This window comes from Dermacentor variabilis, chromosome 2 (genome assembly GCF_050947875.1).
Source record: "Dermacentor variabilis isolate Ectoservices chromosome 2, ASM5094787v1, whole genome shotgun sequence".
Taxonomy (NCBI): domain Eukaryota; kingdom Metazoa; phylum Arthropoda; class Arachnida; order Ixodida; family Ixodidae; genus Dermacentor; species Dermacentor variabilis.
The window spans coordinates 37,590,308-37,607,057 of NC_134569.1; the positions used below are offsets into that span (position 1 = coordinate 37,590,308).

At 42.8% G+C, this 16,750-nt stretch overlaps 1 protein-coding gene across 1 annotated transcript in view; it reads left to right on the forward strand.

The window, feature by feature from the left end:
* Positions 1-16,750, forward strand: part of LOC142571643 (uncharacterized) — a 33,669-nt gene that overhangs the window by 3,624 nt on the left and 13,295 nt on the right. The gene's annotated exons all lie outside the window — the stretch shown is intronic.

Genomic DNA, 16,750 nt, shown 5'->3' on the forward strand with positions numbered 1-16,750 from the left:
AGATGGCCGAGGCGATGACCAATAGCATATGCGTACGCATATGCAATAGCACATGCAATTAGGAGAAGTTTTGTGACTACGAGCCCACGCACTTGAAATAGGGCCGCTCTCGCGAGTCTTATCTCGCGTAAGAGCAGCTCATGAATGGCTGTCGCCTCGGACGTCGTTCCGTTGGCCACCGCGATTGTCCCGGAGATTGGCACTGGCCAATCGCGGCCAGTGCCACGATCGCTGGCCAGTGCCAATCTCCGGGGCAATCGCGGAGCAAACATATACGAAGTAAACTTACGCGAACTTATACGAGCAAACTTATATGAACCTATAAGAAGAGCTCCGTGATTTAAGACTCCCTAGTCTTCTAAGACACACAGAAAGGGTGGGTTCAAAACAACTAGATTACTCTTTTTCCTCAGGGCTGATAGCCTCTACGATGGCGAGTGCGAACCTCTGAGCCGTTTCCAAGGTCCAAGACTAGGAGCTATATATATAATCCTATATCTTTCAAGGTATAGGAAACCATAACCACACTATACTCGTAGCTGCCCTATAACGTGCTCGCGAAAACTTGCTTCACCACAATGCTAAGCCTAGTAGGGTGAAAGCTGCTTCTGCGATTCCGTCCGTTAGGGTATACTGGAAATATTTACGTGTACATTTAGCCGGAAGCGTGGACATGCCGATGGTAAAACTAATCATAAATAAATATTAGCAAATACCAGAACGATGGCTTCTACATTGCGAGATTGGCACGACAGCGATTGAACTATCAGAATTTTCTTTATTACATGTGATAAAGCAATGCAGCTCGGGCCCATTATGTGCCCACCTACTTCAATAAATTACCGCACAGCACATTTTGTGCAAAAACGAAATATAAGTTAAAGAGACTACTAAGGCGTGTCTGTTCGTAAAGACGCACTTGTTCCATTTATTTACCGTTACTGCTTGTGTTTTATGCATGTGGTTGTGCCATTCCTTTGCACCATGACGGTCAGTCTGGTATATGGTTATGCATCATCTCACGGTAATTTTTGTTCACACGCATTGCTGTACTTCTGTGTTTCATTATGCTCAATGAAATTTCTTTTCATAGACACTATAAATTCTAATAACCTTTTTTGGTGTTCTATACTTGAGTTCGCTGCTTATAACTGGCATATCAATGTACCGTGTATGGTTTTGCTGCCTGCCAGGCACTGCCGCTCAAGCCTTCAAAGGCTTTGGCAGGCCTGTATGAATGTACTGATTTGATTATTGGCAATAAAAGTATTATTATTATTATTATTATTAAAACAAGAACAAAGGACTACGAGAATTGAAGGCAGCTCTAGACACGTCCATTGAAAAAGTCAAGGCTTTCTTATGCAACCTTATATACGATACACACAAAAGAACGAAATCATGAAAGAAAACGTAACAAATCTCTAAAATGGTTAGTCCAGGAACGCTGTCAAGACATGGAGACAGAGGCTGCTGCTGCTGCTGATAATAATAGTACATTTATTTTCACACAAAACACTGCACAATACTGGCCTGTCAACCCCCCCCCTCCAGTCAGAAAAAAGTGGGTTCTATAAGCACAAATACAATACAAAATATTATGACACTTTCTCATATTTGAAATTGGGGGCTTCGTCTTTTGTATAGACTGAGCAAAATGCCATAATGCACGGAAGCCTCTAGGGACTTTGTGGCGTGTCCAGATACGGCGAGTGACCCGCCGTGGTTGCTCAGTGGCTATGGTGTTAGGCTGCTGAGCACGAGGTCGCGGGATCGAATCCCGGCCATGGCGGCCGCATTTCGATGGGGGCGAAATGCGAAAACACCCGTGTACTTAGATTTAGGTGCACGTTAAAGAACCCCAGGTGGTCCAAATTTCCGGAGTACTCCACTACGGCGTGCCTAATAATCAGAAAGTGGTTTTGGCACGTGAAACCCCATAATTTAATTTAAATTTTTTTGATACGGCGAGTGTCGCGAATGAGCGATTGGAGTAGCTTTTTTTTAATGCAGTATATGTTCCGCCACCACCACCACCACCACCACCACCATCATCATCATCATAATCATCACATTCATCATTATCATGATCATATTTTAAGTCCGCTGCAGGACGAAGGCCTCTCCCTGTGATCTCCAATTACTCCTGTCCTGCGTCAACTGATTCCAACTTGCGCTTGTGAATTTCTTAATTTCATCACCCCACCTAGTCTTCTGCCGTCCTCAACTGCATTTCCGTTTCCGTTTTCTCGGCACCCATTCTGTAACCTTAATGGTCCACCGGTTATCTAACCTACGCATTACATGACCTGCCCAGCTCCATTTCTTCCTCTGAATGACAATTAGAATATCGACTATCCCCGTTTGCTTTCTGAACCACACCGCTCTCTTCCTATCATAAGAAGCCAACAAACATTGATACCCAGGACAATAGGTTGTACTCGGTGTCAATGTTTGTTGGCTTCTTATGATATGATTAATAAAAATGGGGCACCTCGGTTAACCCCTTTTCTTCTCGTTTACCGATCTCCTCCTGTCTTTTAACGTTACGCCTATCATTCTTCGTTCCATCGCTCTTTTTGCGGTCCTTAAATCGTTTTCGAGCTTCATTGTCAGTCTCCAAGTTTCTGCCCCGTATGTTAGCACTGGTAGAATGCACTGATCGTACACCTTTCTTTTTAGTGATAATGGTAAGCTTCCAGTCAGGATCTGATGACGCCTGCCGTATGCGCTCCAACCCATTTTTATTCTTCTGTAATTTCCTTCTCATGGTCAGGGTCCCCTGTGAGTAATTGACTTAGGTAAACGTACTCCTTCGCAGACTCTAGAGGCTGACTGGCGGTCCTGAATTCTTGTTCCCTTGCCAGACTATTGATCATTATCTTTGTTTTCTGCATATTAATCTTCAACCCCACTCTTACGCTCTCTCTGTTAAGGTCCTACAACATTTGTTGTAACTCGTCCACAGTGTTGCTGAATAGGACAATACCAACTGCAGATCGAAGGTTGCCAAGATATTAGCCGTTGATCCTTATTCCTAAGCCGTCCCAATAGCTTGAATACTTCTTACAAGCACTGCGTGCTTGTACGATTGTGCTTGCATTGCTTGCATTGTGCTTGCATTGTGCTTGCATTGTGCTTGCAATGCTTGCATTGGAGAGATTGTGTCTCCTTGTATAACCCCTTTCTTGATAGATATATTCCTACTTTTCTAGTGGAGAATTAAGCTAGCTGTGGGATCTCTGCAGATGTCTTCCAAGATATTTTAGTAAGCCTCCTGTACTCCTTCTCTTTGATTACGCAATGCATCTATGATTGCTGGTATCTCTACTGAATCAAATGCTTTTTCGTAACCTATGAAAGCCATATACAGATGCTTATTGTACTCTGCGGGTTTCTCAATAATCTGATTAATGTCATTGATGTGATCCATTGTAGAGTATCCCTTCCTGAAGCCAGCCTGTTCCCTTGGTTGACTAAAGTTCAGTGTTGCTCTTATTCTATTGCAGGTTACTTTGGTAAATATTTTATATAATACTGGGAGTAAGCTAATGGGCCTTTAATTTTTCAATTCTTAAAGTCTCCCTTTTTGTGGGTTAGTATAATGATGGAATTCTTCCAGTTCTCTCGGACCATTGAAGCCGTGAGACATTCTGTATAAAGGGCCGCAAGCTTCTCAATCATGATGCCTTCTCCATCTTTGGTTAAATCGACTGTTATTCCATCTTCTCCTACCGCTTTTCCTCGTTTCATGTCTTCTAAGGTCCTTCTAACTTCATCGCAAGTTATAGAAGGAACCTCTGTAACCTGTTCATTACTACTTCCAATGGAGGTATCGTGACTGCTCTGTGTATTATACAGGTCAGTATAAAATTATTCCGCTGCTTTTACTATATTTTCTAAATTGCTGATGATATTGATATTGATCATATTGCAGTAGCAATATTCATGATATTGGTTATCGTTCAGTGCATACGTCTTGGCATGTTCTACTCCAAGTTTTCTTCTCACTGATTTCATGCTGCGTCCATCTTTTACTGCTTCCTCCGTCTTTCTTACGTTATAATTTCGAATTTCCTTTGTTTTCTCATTGTTGATCAGTTTTGACAATTCCGCGAATTCTATCTGATCTCTTGAGCTGGACAATTTCATACCTTGTCGTTTCTTTATTAGGTACCCTTCATTGCTTGGGAGAGCTTACCTACTGGTTGCCTCCCCCCGTTATCTCCCACTTCAATTGCTGCTTCTGAAGCCAGCCTAGTTACGGTTTAATTCACTACCTCTATGTCATCTTCATCTCCCTGTTCTAGGGCTGCATAGTTGTCTGCAAGTACCGGCCTGAATAGGTATGCTTTTATCCTTACTGCGTCTAGGTTGGCCTGTTTCTTCTGGACCAATTTTACTATTCCTTTCTTCAAGCTGAGGTGAATCCTAGACCTCACTAACCTATGATCACTGCACTTTACCTTACCTATCACTTCTACATATTGCACTACGCTGGAATCGGCAGAAAGTATGAAATCAATTTCATTCCTTGTTTCCCCATTAGGGCTCTTTCAGGCCCACTTTTTATTGCTACGCTTTCTGAAGAAGGCGTTCATTATTCGCAGCTTATTCCTTTCCGCGAATTCTAGCAACATCTCTAGTGTTTCTAGAATGTACGCCGTTGCTGCCAAATGCTTGTTAACCGGCCTGCCTTTTTCCAGCTTTTGCATTGAAGTCACCCATTACTACAGTATACTGAGTTTGCACTTTTCTCATGCCTAATTCCACATCTTCATAAAACTGATCTACTTCATCATCATGACTGGAGGTTGGAGCGTAGGCTTGTACCAGCTTTAATCTACACCTTTTATTAATTTTTATTACGACTACTGTTACCCTCTCATCAATGCTGTAGAATTCGGCAATGTTACCCGCTATTTCCTTGTGTATTAGAAATCCTACCCTGTATTGTTCCTTATCTGGAAGTCGTCTATAGCAGAACACGTGGCCGTCAGTCAGCGCTGTATAAGCACCACCAGTTCTTCTAATCTCACTAAGGCCAATGATATCCCAAACAATGCTTGACAGTCCCTCAAATAGTCCTGCTGAGCTAGCTACACTCGAGAGAGTTCGGGTGTAAATGTTGCCAGGGTGGGTTTCCATTGGCGGTGAATCCGCCATTCCAACACGATAGCTGTAGGAGTTGGTGAATGCTACTCCTACCCACAGCCGACACAGCAGTGTTGCGTCACGTCGTGGAAGATTCGCGGGTAATTTAAGTTTCAGTGATGGGTCGAGGCTGTATAAACGACACTTAGAGTTCTGTGGTGTATGCCAGTAACTTAACGTGATGGTACGAGCGAGACTACGAAGCTCTCTTGCAGCGTCGACTCTCGATAAAGGTATAAGGAGTGTCGGTGAGCCAGCCTGGGCACGTCGGGCAGCGTCATCGGCGAGGTGATTACCAACGATGCCACAATGTCCCGGCAGCCACTGAAATATATCATGTCCTCGTTCAGAAGCGCAATGGCAGGTTTCGTTCATTTGTGACACCAGCTGTTCGCAATTGCCACGTCGTAAACTTCGCAAGCTCTGGAGGGCTGCTTTCGAGCCACAAAATATTGCCCATTTGTTGGGTGGTTCTTTTTAAATATATTAGACAGCAGCGCGAAGAGCGGCCAGTTCGGAACCTGTAGATGTCGTTACGTCTGAAGTCTTAAACTTGATGACGACCGATTGAGATGGTAGAACAACGGCGCCCGTAGAATTTTCCGAGACGGAACCATCCGTGTAAACATCGATTCGGTTAGCGTATGAACGATGCAAAAGTTCCAATGTGATCTGCTTGAGAGCCGCGGTGGTCAGGCTAGCTTTCTTCACTATTCCTGGAACAGCAAGGTACACAGGAGGCTTTTTCAAGCACTACATAGGGGATGGCGTTCTTGTTGCGGGTGAGTGCCTCAAAGACAAAGAGTGCCGGTTAGCCGCAATTGATCTGAAGAACGCTGCCTTGGGTCTTTTCTCAAGCAAGCGAGCGAGCTGGTGGTCAGGCACTCTGGATATATGGCGAACATGCGCCCGGAGTGCGTCGATAGCTATATAGGTCAATATCGGGTGGTCTCCCGCGGTGGCAATTGTTGCCATAGTTGAAGCATTTCACGGTAGCCCCAGACATGTTCGAAGGGCTTAGCCTTGAATGCTCTGTAGGACATCGATGTTAGTTTTGTTAGCATTGGACAGCACTGGTGTGCTGTATCGCAAGTATCCTAGGAAGAGCGTCCTGTATAGTTGAAGCATAGATGCCACGGATGTGCCCCACGTTTTACCGGCAAGGAACCTTAGTATATGGGAGATAGAAGTAAGCCTCTTCTTCAAGTATGAGATGTGGGGGCTCCATGAAAGGTCTCTGTCTCTAATAACGCCTAGGAATCGGTGAGTTTTTGCGTAGGAAATTGGTTGGTGGTCAATAGAAATGAGGTACCAGGTCATGGGCTTGTGGGTAAAAGCGACTAAGGCGCACTTCTCGGTCGAAATGCTGAGGCCTTGAGTACGCATGTACGATGATGTTAGGGTCACTGCTTTTTGGAGCCGTGCACGCACCTGGAGACGCGTAACTGCCGAGGCCCATATGCATATGTCGTCAGCATATATGGAACAGGTTACTGTACGTGGTAGAACGTCGGCAAGTCCAAGGATTGCAAGGTTGAACAAAGTGGGGCTAAGAACCCCACCCTGAGGGACGCTACGGCAAGTGTAATGGTCAGCGGTTCGGCCATCTGCACTGTGCACAAAGAAGGATCTTTGGAATACCATCTTTGGAGACCATCAGTCACCTGATGACCAGGAAGTCGAAAGCTTCTATGAAGACGTGGAATCGGCGATAGGTAGAGTAAAAACTAAATACACCATACTAATGGGCGACTTCAATGCCAAGGTAGGCAAGAAGCAGGCTGGAGACAAGGCAGTGGGGGAATATGGCATAGGCACTAGGAATAGCAGGGGAGAGCTATTAGTAGAGTTTGCGGAACAGAATAATATGCGGATAATGAATACCTTCTTCCGCAAGCGGGACAGCCGAAAGTGGACGTGGAGGAGCCCGAACGGTGAGACTAGAAATGAAATAGACTTCATACTCTGCGCTAACCCTGGCATCATACAAGATGTGGACGTACTCGGCAAGGTGCGCTGCAGTGACCACAGGATGGTAAGAACTCGAATTAGCCTAGACCTGAGGAGGGAACGGAAGAAACTGGTACATAAAAAACCGATCAATGAGTTAGCGGTAAGAGGGAAAATAGAGGAATTCCAGATCAAGCTACAGAACAGGTATTCCGCTTTAACTCTGGAAGAGGACCTTAGTGTTGAAGCAATGAACAACAATCTTATGGGCATCATTAAGGAGTGTGCAATGGAAGTCGGTGGTAACTCCATTAGGCAAGATACCAGTAAATTATCGCAGGAGACGAAACGTCTGATCAAGAAACGCCAATGTATGAAAGCCTCTAACCCTATATACAGCTAGAATAGAATTGGCAGAACTTTCGAAGTTAATCAACAAGCGTAAGACAGCTGACATAAGGAAGTATAATATGGATAGAATTGAACATGCTCTCAGGAACGGAGGAAGCCTAAAAACAGTGAAGAAGAAACTAGGAATTGGCAAGAATCAGATGTATGCGTTAAGAGACAAAGCCGGTAATATCATTACTAATATGGATGACATAGTTCAAGTGGCTGAGGAATTCTATAGAGATTTATACAGTACCAGTGGCACCCACAACGATAATGAAAGAGAAAATAGTCTAGAGGAATTCCAAATCCCACAGGTAACGCCGGAAGAAGTAAAGAAAGCCTTGGGAGATACGCAAAGGGGGAAGGCAGCCGGGGAGGATCAGGTAACAGCAGATCTGTTGAAGGATGGTGGTCAGATTGTTCTAGAGAAACTGGCCACCCTGTATACGCAATGCCTCATAACCTCGAGCGTACCGGAATCTTGGAAAAACGCTAACATAATCCTAATCCATAAGAAAGGGGATGCCAAAGACTTGAAAAATTATAGACCGATCAGCTTACTGTCCGTTGCCTACAAAGTATTTACTAAGGTAATCGCAAATAGAATCAGGAACACCTTAGACTTCTGTCAACCAAAGGACCAGGCAGGATTCCGTAAAGGCTACTCAACCATAGACCATATTCACACTATCAATCAGGTGATAGAGAAATGTGCGGAATATAACCAACCCTTATATATAGCTTTCATTGATTACGAGAAAGCGTTTGATTCTGTCGAAACCTCAGCAGTCATGGAGGCATTGCGGAATCAGGGTGTAGACGAGCCGTATGTAAAAATACTGAAGGATATCTATAGCGGCTCCACAGCCACCGTAGTCCTCCATAAAGAAAGCAGCAAAATCCCAATAAAGAAAGGTGTCAGGCAGGGAGATACGATCTCTCCAATGCTATTCACAGCCTGTTTACAGGAGGTATTCAGAAACCTCGATTGGGAAGAATTGGGGATAAAAGTTAATGGAGAATACCTTAGTAACTTGCGATTCGCTGATGATATTGCCTTGCTTAGTAACTCAGGAGACCAATTGCAATGCATGCTCACTGACCTGGAGAGGCAAAGCAGAAGAGTGGGTCTAAAAATTAACCTGCAGAAAACTAAAGCAATGTTTAACAGTCTCGGAAGAGAACAGCAATTTACAATAGGTAGCGAGGCACTGGAAGTGGTAAGGGAATACATCTACTTAGGGCAGGTAGTGACGGCGGATCCGGATCATGAGACAGAAATAATCAGAAGGATAAGAATGGGCTGGGGTGCGTTTGGCAGGCATTCTCAGATCATGAACAGCAGGTTGCCATTATCCCTCAAGAGAAAAGTGTATAATAGCTGTGTCTTACCAGTACTCACCTATGGGGCAGAAACCTGGAGGCTTACGAAAAGGGTTCTACTCAAATTAAGGACGACGCAACGAGCTATGGAAAGAAGAATGATGGGTGTAACGTTAAGGGATAAGAAAAGAGCAGATTGGGTGAGGGAACAAACGCGAGTTAATGACATCTTAGTGGAAATCAAGAAAAAGAAATGGGCATGGGCAGGACATGTAATGAGGAGGGAAGATAACCGATGGTCATTAAGGGTTACGGACTGGATTCCAAGGGAAGGGAAGCGTAGCAGGGGGCGGCAGAAAGTTAGGTGGGCGGATGAGATTAAGAAGTTTGCAGGGACGGCATGGCCACAATTAGTACATGACCGGGGTAGTTAGAGAAGTATGGGAGAGGCCTTTGCCCTGCAGTGGGCGTAACCAGGCTGATGATGATGATGATGAGTCACCTTCTGTGCCACTGTTCTCGCTTCGATAATCAACGTGAGACTCTCCAGTGTGCCTTGAATAGACTCGATGGCAGGCCATTTACGGAAGCGAAGATCTTGGGAGCCTGGCCTCACAGTTCATTAGCGCAGAAAGCAGTTCGAGCACTTTTTCACTACCTGAAGGCAACAGACTTGAGTGCCAGACTATAGACATCCTACACCTAAGTTATCTCTCTCTCTCTCTCTTTCACTCCCCATTCTCCTCCCCACGTGTAGGGTAGCAAACTGGACTCAGTCTGGTTAACCTCCCTGCCTTTCCTTCTTCCTCTCTCTCTCTCTCTCTCTCTCTCTCTCTCTCTCTCTCTCTCTCTCTCTCTCAACCTAGAGGATCTTACATGCCTAAAAACGCCCTTGATTTATCTCTATTGACGGATTTTGATAGACGGGTATCACCAATGTAGATTTATTTCTAAATGGTTCTAACCTCGTAGTTCATGAATCTCACGTACGCAGACGACCGTGAACGAGGCTAGGTATACGAGACGTTTCGACGACCTCGAACACCGCTCAAAACGAGTAGGGGGCAAAATAATAGTGCGCGGAACTGGTCGCTTCTTTCAACAGAAAGGCGACGACACATTGGGTACATCCATCTTGTGCTGCGTCGAAGGCCGAGCCATCGAGAGTGGATAAGCTGCACTGCGATATACCTAGATATGCACGGAAAATCTCGCTCACTAAGAAATCCGAAGACTCCGACACATGTCCCACGTAGCAGAAAATCAGGCGATGGTACCAGAAATGGCCGACGGCGCAAGGAGTAAAAGCACGTCAGAAAAGAAAATGCCCGAATTGACATCGAATTTGTTAGGGAGGTTGCTGCAAACAAAGTAAATTAATGGCTCTGAAAAGAAAATTTGGCACATTTGTGTCTGGGTGGGAATCGAACCCGGGCTTCCGGAGTGAGAGACGAACACGCTTCCCCGACGCCACGGTTATTTTTTTTTTATTGACTGACTTTGACAAAGAAAGAACAGCAATAGCAATACACAAAACAAAACATCAAAGATATGATGAACACGTCGTATTGACATAAACAGCCTGGTAGGGGGCTGGCTTCGCCTCATTAAAATTGATTTAGAGCCATCAATGGCTCCACCCTGGACAGCCACTCGGGGGTATCGCCACCGGCCTTCAAAATCTTAACAAAACGATGCACAGTTTCACGGAAATAAATTCGCGTAGGTCGTGCGTCGGGATCGCAGTAGTATCCTGCCTTTCGAGAGCGCCAAATACTGTGAAGGCCAATTAACATTATTAATTCAAACGGAAAACCATCCTCGTTAGTAATGGGTTCTGGCTGACTGAAGGTGTGCGTAGCGAGTGCATCATTGCAGACGTCACGTGGTAGCCACCTGGCTGCAACGTTAAAGTGACTTAAGTTAAAGTAAGGTAGCCTAAGGTCGAGTAAAGTGAATAAAAGTGAAGTGAATGAAGGTGAATGAAGTGAAAAGGTGAAGGCGACAAAAGGTGAATGAATGAAGAAGAACTGAAGAAAAGACTGAATGCTGAAGAAACTGCCAGACGAAAACTAGAACATGAAAATATAGTGCTTCAAGAAAGATGTAACGCCCTCGAACGCAGGGCCCGATAACTTGAAAAACGCTTTGTGCACTCGGAGCATGCAGTACTCAGAAACAAAAATCTCGAAATACAAGGTGTCGTACAAAAAGATAATGACAATGTGCTGGACACCGTTCAGATGATCGGGAAAGTTATCAAAGAAGAAACTGTCGAGACTGACATTGAAATATGTCACCGTGTACCCACCCGAGACCCAGAAAAATCGAATATCATTGTGCAGTTTAAATCCAGGACCAAGCGCGATGCTGTGCTTAACAAGGCAAAGAGGGCACGTCTTTCTAACAAGGATATTAGAAATGATAACACTCACAAAATTTATGTGAACGAGCACCTATGCCCTACCCTAAAGCAACTACTTGGAATCGCTATCGGTAGAAAACGTGACCATGGATGGAAGTCCGTCTGGTCGTATAATGGCAGGATATTCGCGAGGCAGTCTGACGACACACCCATTGTAAGAATACAGTATCACGATGACTTTTCGAAGATATGCTAAGTGTTGTCTTAAATCTTGTACTTTCTGTTCAAAATGGAATATTTTGAATTTGCGCCACCACAAAACGTTCATCTACAAGATACCAAGCTTATCTCTGTTTTGCATTTTAATTCCCGTTCCGCTATTCACAAAAGTGACAGTATCTCTTGTCTTCTCAACCAATTTTCTTTCCAGTTCGACGTCATCATGATTTCTGAAACTTGGTTTCAAAATAGCTACGATGTCGTCAGCCTGGATGGATATACTTCTTTTTACTTAAACCGTCAAAATAGGCGAGGGGGTGGCGTTGCCCTTTATACTAAAAATAATTACCATTACGAACTGATGCCAGAGTTTACATTCATAAGTCTTGACTGCGAGATGTTAACTGTCAAGGACAAGAAAAGGGTCTTATCAGTAATATACCGCCCTCCGAGCGGAAGTATTGAGAATTTCATTCGTTGTTTTGGTAAACTTCTGGAGTTCTGTTCATTTAATAATGTTCATTTTGTCTGTGGAGGCGACTTCAACATAAATATTTTAGATAAAAATAATCATGTGCAGGATTTAAATAATCTACTACTATCATTTGGCTTTACCAATCTGATCACTACACCAACGAGGGTTACTCAATCTACCTCATCTGCCCTCGACCTTCTTATTAAATATAGAAACCTCAGTCTGCATCGCGGGTACACTTTCTAATGATATTAGTGATCACTGTCCAGTCTTTATAGTGTACGCATTAGATAACAGTATCAAACAAAACATTGAATTACTTACCTACCAACACATTTCTAACGAAGCACTGGATTTATTCAGTCTAGTTGTAGGTACGCAAAACTGGGATTCCGTGTTAAGAGAAAAAAATGTTAACGAAGCGTATAACAAGATTCTTGAACTATTTGTGCGCATCTACACTGCGCATTTCCCCTTCAAGCAAGTTAGGAAATCAAAAACGATACGAAAACCGTGGATTATGAGTGAGCACATCAAAATGATAAAAAAGAAGAACCGCCTTTATCATGCGTTCTTGCACCCGAGATCAGAAATTAAACTTAAGGAATTCAAAACCGAAAGAAATAAACTGAATAAAATACTAAGGCAAGCAAAAATAGATTACTATCAACGTCTGTTTTTTGAAATCAACAAGAAACGTCCGGATGCGGTTTGGAAAATAATAAATAACGTTTTAGGTCGTCAAACTAAAAGTAGTGTACCCAAGTCGATAAGCTACGCAAATTGCGAATTGATCAGTAAAGCACTGGCAGACCATTTCAATACTCATTTTGTGAATGCAAGCGTTACGCACACCCATGACTCCCAAGTCATGTATTCACTAGATAAATGTGTTTCAGAAACTATATTTACGGAGCCAACTGACGAACATGAGGTGTTTACAACAATAAAAAATCTTAATAACAGCAATACATTGGATATTGACAATTTACAAATTAAGCCAATAAAATATGTCTTACATCACTTGCCATTTATCCGCACGTTGGTCCATATATTCAACTTAGCTATACAATCGGCGACTTTCCCAGATGGCATGAAACGAGCTAAAGTATCTGTGCTATACAAACATGGCGATATAAATAATGTTTCTAATTATAGACCAATATCTGTCCTACCCATTTTTTCCAAAGTGCTAGAAAAAATTGTTGCTACGCGCCTAACAAAGTTTCTAGACAGACATGATGTAGTAACAAACTCACAGTTTGGTTTTAGAAAAGGTAGATCTACGGAAGCCGCCCTTTTATCCTTGAAAGAAAGTATTGTGCAAGGCATAGACTACGGAGAATTCGCCCTCGGGCTCTTCATTGATTTTAGCAAGGCATTTGATTGCATCAGTCATGACATTCTTAAATATAAACTATCAATATATGGTGTACGCGGACATCCACTCACTTTAATGGAATCATATCTCAGAAATAGAAATCAGTGTGTATGTATTAACAACGTCCTATCTTCTTTCTTAACACTTAAGAATGGAGTGCCGCAAGGGAGTGTTTTGGGCCCACTATTATTTAACTTATATATTAATGACTTAGTAAATATAGATCCTACAGTTGATTTCTTTATATATGCGGGTGATAGCACTATACTCTTTTGCGGAAAAGACGCAAACGAACTAATTATCAGGTGTAATGCATTGCCAATGAAACTATCTGATTGGTCACATTCAAATGTGATCAGAATTGACCCCACTAAAACGAAAGCTATTCTTTTCACAGCCAGAAACAAACCTTTTCAGTTGGGACATTCAATCACTTATTTAGGCAAACACATAGAACTAGTTAATGAACACAAAATACTTGGAGTAATATTTTCATGTCATTTGAGTTGGGATGCTCATTTTAATAACCTTCGAAACAAGTTTTCTGCAGTCGCCGGTGTACTATCTCGCTGTAGAGCTCACATGCCGACAAAAGCCAAGCTACAAATTTATCATGTATTGTTCACGTCGCAATTTAATTATTGCAGTTTAGTATGGGCAACCACACCACGAACTAACATAAATAAAATAGTTACATTACAAAAGGCGCTTTTCCGACACATTGCTTATTGAAGCCCGATCAACAACAAAAACATTGTCACAAACATACCAAATCATATCGGTAGATCGATACTACGAATATCGGCTTTTACAAATATTTTATTTTGCAAGGAAAGAATGGAGAGATTTTCTTACATCACTAGCGACCTTGCAGCACCATGACATACCTGTGCATCTCAGAAACCTTGAACCTTGGCTTGTACCGCGCTTTCGCACCGAGTATAAGTTACAATCTATTAAACACAATTTGCCGAAAATTCTGAATAATCATGTTCACGCTAATAAATTCTTTCGTGAAGAGTTGAAGATGTATTTCGTTAACCTATAACATATATATTCATGTATAACGATGCATATAAATGACCATGTTTTCTTTTTTGCCTTTTTGTTTTACTTGTACAAAAATGTCTTGTTGTTTCTTACATATCCTGTCATAAGCATGTATCTGAGTTTTCAATTTTATGTTTAGTAAATTTCTGCTTGTTTTTTCTTGTACCAAAAAGGTTACTGTTATCGCGCTGCCATGTATAACGCCTCCTGAGTCCAGTCAAGCTGCTGACGGCAGCTTTTAGCCCGGGAGGACGTTTCTAGTCTGTACTAGAAGAAGAATGAACTTGAACTAAAGTGGACCAAGGTTGATTAAAGTGGATTAAGGTTGGTATAAATTAAGAGCAAGGTAGATTAAAATGAATTAAGGTTCGGAAAAGTTAAAGCAAGGCAGATTAAAGTAGATTTGTGAAGGACAAATGACAATGTATGACGTCACGTATCATGGACGTAACAATTTAATTAAAGAAGTCACAATGCTTTCGCATTCAAATCACGGACGTCAGGATGCTTAAGTGAGTGTCAATTTTATTGAACAAGCAAGAAATAAAAACCCGGAGCCATTTGATACTGGCGTCTTCGAAAACGGTAGGCTGTTCATTAGCAAATAAAACGAAGGTCAAGGCTACCTTTCTGTAATATCGCGACAGGAATGTTCAAGAAAGGGAAGTTCGACCTCCACTTGCATTTTAAATGTCGCACCTGCGAATATGTAACAATTAGCTGAAGTGTGTTATTTAAAACATTAGTGCTGGAGTAAACGCAGCTATCGACGCCTGTACGTTCAGCAAGGAACGCTCGCTGCTATCGCGTTTGGATCTGGTTGAACACTGCCCCACAACATGACGAGAGCGGTGCTGCGGCCGCTGGCAAGCGTCTCGGTATCGCGTTAAATACCGCAACCGTTGTACGTAACACCAGGCTCAAGCTGTTAAGCAATGACCATTCGCTTTGGCGTCACGTAAATTTTGCAGCGACAAAAACGTCCACCAGCGACAATATAAAAAGATATCTCGCCGGCGCTCAAGCGCTGCGAGCTGTTACCTAACAGCCACTACGAAACTGCTAGGCGCGGGAAACAACTCCACCGGAATAATTAATTTATACTGCGCTTAAACATCCATTGCTTCCATTGTTTCCCGTCTTCTTGCTGTCTTGGTCGCTATAGAGGCAACAGCTGCTTTCATCATGGCTTTATTCAAGGCGCAAGCCATTCGTTCCGGTTAACGTTCTCTTTACTACCCGAGTAGTGAGGAATTGGTTGCTCCGTGTACGTAAAGTAACTCTTCTCGTTGAAGTAAATCGGCGATTCTTTTCGCCATCATGACGCGCAGATAAGACTTGATTTAGTTCGCACTTTTTATGTACACGAGTTATAAGGATAGAACGAAGATATTGCGCCTGCAAGGCTTAATTATCCTCAATTTGTTCCATGCTCTCAAAAGCTTTCGTCCAAGGAGAGCTCGGAAAGCGTGCTTAAGATATTTGTAAACATGAAACAAAAAGTGTAAAAAGAAAGGATTGCATGGGCTAAATGGTGTCTCGACTGCTGATGTTGTTCTTCGTTCCGTATTTATTCATTTAATTTATTTATTTAAGAAAAAATACTAATACTTAAGAAAATATTACGTTGTCTTCATCATCTGGCATCGATGACATTAACTCTAAACTACTACAAAACACGAAACACATTTCTGCAGAGTTTCTTTATTTATTATTATCACAGTCGCTTTCCACAGGCATCATGCCTGACGAGTGGAAGATGAGGAAGGTTACTCCAGTCTACAAATCGGGCACCAAATTTCTCCCCTAAATTACCACCCCATCTCATTGACAAGTGTTCCCTGCAAGATCATGGAGCATGTTATCTACTCTCGTATTATGAACTTTCTAGACGCTAACGACTTCTTTCATCTTTCACAGCACGGGTTCCGCAGGGGCCGTTCTTGCGAGACCCAGCTTGCACTATTTCTTCATGATGTTCGTGCTAATCTTGACCGTAACATACAAACAGACGCCATATTTTTGGATTACGCGAAAGCGTTTGACAATATCGCTCATCAACGCCTATTACTAAAACTTTCTCGTTTGCATTTGCATCCTGATATCCTAAAATGGCTTGAGCAATTTTTAACTAACCGCTCACAGTATGTCTCATTTAATGACCACGCTTCAAACATTACACTCGTCACATCAGGCGGTCCGTCCTTGGCCCCCTTCTTTTCTTAATATATATAAACGACTTACCCTTGCATGTCTCCTGTCATATCCGTATGTTTGCCGATTACTGCGTTAATTACCGCGCAGTCAATACCATCACTGACCAAATAACTCTTCAATCCGACCTCTAACCGGGTACAAGAATGGTGTGATGTTTGGCTGATGACACTCAACTCTAATAAATGCAAACTTGTCTCGTTTAACCGTCGTCATCACCCTGTTC